The sequence below is a fragment of the Mastomys coucha genome, unplaced genomic scaffold, assembly GCF_008632895.1.
Source record: "Mastomys coucha isolate ucsf_1 unplaced genomic scaffold, UCSF_Mcou_1 pScaffold18, whole genome shotgun sequence".
NCBI classification, from domain to species: domain Eukaryota; kingdom Metazoa; phylum Chordata; class Mammalia; order Rodentia; family Muridae; genus Mastomys; species Mastomys coucha.
This window is the reverse complement of record NW_022196900.1, coordinates 12,906,098-12,909,519: the sequence shown is the minus strand read 5'-3', so window position 1 is coordinate 12,909,519 and position 3,422 is coordinate 12,906,098.

The following is a 3,422-nucleotide window of genomic DNA, read 5'->3' as shown; positions in this document are numbered from 1 at the left end:
GTTGAGAATAGTTTTGGCTATCCTGGGTCTTTTGTTGTTCCAGATGAATCTGCCAATTGCTCTTTCGACTCTTTTATTTAAAGGGGAAAAGATAGGTAAGAAAGAAGAATTAGAGAAAAGTTTGAAAAGGAAATAAGTAAAAAAAAATGAGAAAAGGATGAAAGTGGGACGGAGTGCTTGCTTTAGAATTGAATTAAAGGAAAGAGTGAGAATTTTGACATATTTTATTCATAATAATAACTTTGTATTTCAGCAAGGTATTCAATTCTCATAAAATTATAAAGTCTATAATAAATTCAGGAAATACTCTAAGGAATTCAGAAAAGAATTGAATACTGTGTATAAGTTCCTTAATTGCAATGTGTAATATTTATTATATATTCACACATATATGCAACATATGTATTCACATGTTTGGTTATGTGCACAGACTAAAATATAATTGTCATTTTAGTTATAACATCATTTTAGTTATCATTTTATAACTAGTTTAGTTATATTTAGTTATAAATGTCATTTTATTTATCATTTTAAAGATTGTGTATGTGTGTGTATGTGTGTGTGTGTATATGTGTGTGTGTGTGTGTGTGTATGTGTGTGTGTGTGTGTGTATGTGTGTGTGTGTGTGTGTGTGCGCACACATGGGTATGCATTCAGAATAAGTCTGGAATGTGTGCTTTCCTCAATCAATAGCAATTTTGAGGCATCCATCCCTGAAATCAAATAGCAGATGAAGCTGTTTGTCGGACACAATCACAAGCTTAAAAAAAAAAAATGCCCTTGAGGATGTTCTACACAGCACCTCTGAGGCTCAGAAGTCATGTACCTGGAAAATAACTCATCAGCATAACTGAAGGAGGATCTACTAAGATGGACTTTCATTCTGGAAGAGGAGTGATGTCAAGGGCATTGTAAGAAAAACTATCCTATTATTCAAGTTGATAGAGTAAATGCCACACATTTATGCTGATGAACCTTCCCTTACATCTGTAAACCAAAACAGGTGATCTGGAACCACCAAATGTTTGAGAAAACAAAAGATACTAAATAGAGCTAAGCCTAAGAGTTGAATAGAGGAAACTTTATAAGTTCATATAATTAGCATAATTGGAGAGTAAATGTGTGGACAACATAAAAACTATTTTTGAGTAAAAGTAAGTGTTTAACTGTCTTTTGACATTATAATTATTTGTACAATTGATGGAAAACAACAGAAATTAGGTTAGTGGACTGAGTCACTGAGCCAAAAGTACTTTTTCTGAACACAGTTCTAAAGACTCAAAGAAGGAAAAGTTGATGGAGGGTGAGCAAGTTCCACCAGTTCTACTAGCTCTCAAGAAATGTCATGAAGAGAGTAGAACAAAGGTAGAGATGGGGCCAAGATAAGCAGCTAACACAAAACCCAGAGATGATGATTTAAATATTTGTGTAGTAATCATTTATATGCAATTTAAAAAATACAGGGTATTAATTAAAGATTTAATTCAAAGACACCATGTTGAAATTTATTTTTAGTATTTTCATCATAATATTAGTAAAAACAATATTATATTGAAAATAAAAAATATAGACATGCATTTATACCTACTGTGGTCCAATTATGACAGTCCATTTTGAAATGCTTATATTAACAATATAGCACCTTCCTTCCTAAATTTGTCACATGGCACTGAATTGTACATTTACGTGTATGCAGACATATATAAATACATATAACTGTACTGTAGAATCACTTTAGAAATTTAAATGTATCAATATTGCAAGTGATATGGAGTTTATATATGTAAATAAGCCAAATAACACAATGGAAATTAAAATAAGAATGTTAATGAGAGAAAAAAAGACACTTATGATATTTAATGCGTCCAAGTACAAGATCATGCGTATTTGAAAAAAAGTAAAAAATAGGTACATGTAATTAGGGAGAAATTTGAGGATATATAACACTACTGTATGCATAATTCTCACTGAGAATTATGATTTTCATAAATCTTCACACTCACAGAGGGAATACTTTCAAATTTTATATATAAATATGTATGTATGTGTGAGTACATATGTATGTGTGTTCATGTATGTGTATTATAAAGATTATCATTTTTATTGTTGTTGGAAAACAGTAAAAGGTTTTGTAATAATTTAAATGTCGAACCACCATGAAATATTAAAATAAAATATTGGCACACAATGTTTTCATACAATGAACATGTAAAGACACTGAAGAAAGAACATGGACAGGCATCCCATCCTCATTGATAAGAAGAATTAAAAGTGTGAAAATGAATATCCAATGAAAATCTATCTGAAGATTGTATTCAGTCTCGATCAAATTCTAAAGGTATTTTTCAAAGACTTAGCAAAAAATAAACTGTAAAATATTTATATGGAGGCACCAAAGACTAATGATAGCCAGAGCAATACTGACTAAAAACCATACCAAGGAATATTCTACCACACCAAGGAAGGTATTCTACATCCAATTTCTACAGAACTATTTCTACAGAACTATGGTAATAAAAACAGACACATTGATCGGTGGAATACAACTGAGCAGCCTTACATTAGTTACACAGTTACAGTTACCTGATTTTTTTGACAAATATGCAAAAATATTTACACTGGAAAAAAACTAGACTTCAACATAGAGAAAACCGAAGCTAGATCCTTTCCTCTAACCATAAAAAAATCCTCAAGCAAATGTAATGAGAGCATCAATAAAAAAAACAACATTATTCTTACAATCTAGAGGAAAAGGGAGGTACATGCTTCAGACACTACATGTATAAAGCTGGTTGTTAAAAGGGAAGCTATTCCCAGAAATAAGATCCTTGTTAACAAAGACCTGTAAAGTAATTGTTAGTCTTAAATAAAACAAGAGCTACCATTATGGCCTTTTCATAAGTAGAAAAATCTATTAACAGAAGTAGCCTAATGCTAAGGATATGAGAGGCAGGCTTGTCAGTTGATTTAGAACCATAAGTGCCTCTCTCTGTGCCTCCCCGTGTACTCACTTGCTCCCTCTCTTTCCCCTTTCTCCATATCCACTCCGTTCCTCCCTGTTCCTTCCTTCTCTTTATTACTTCCCCAGTCTAAATTTCTGTCTCCTCATTTTCTTTAACTTGTTATCTCAGTTGTAATACTCATCCTAGTATAAAATACTCAATTTGCCTGACTGCCAATATGAAGAAAACTCTTCCCATCAGAACACCATCTGAGAAGGGAACCTCACTGATTTCATTCCTAAGGAGTAGAAACTAAACAGGGAGACATGAGGATGCCTTGTAACAATTGTTCCCTCCTTTAAAATTAATACTTTAAATGTATAACTCTACGTTTTATGACTAAAATTTTTCCCTCGTGCCATCTCATCAAAACTGAGTTCTCTTCAGAGATGTCTACAGCCTTCCCACTCATTGCGTCTG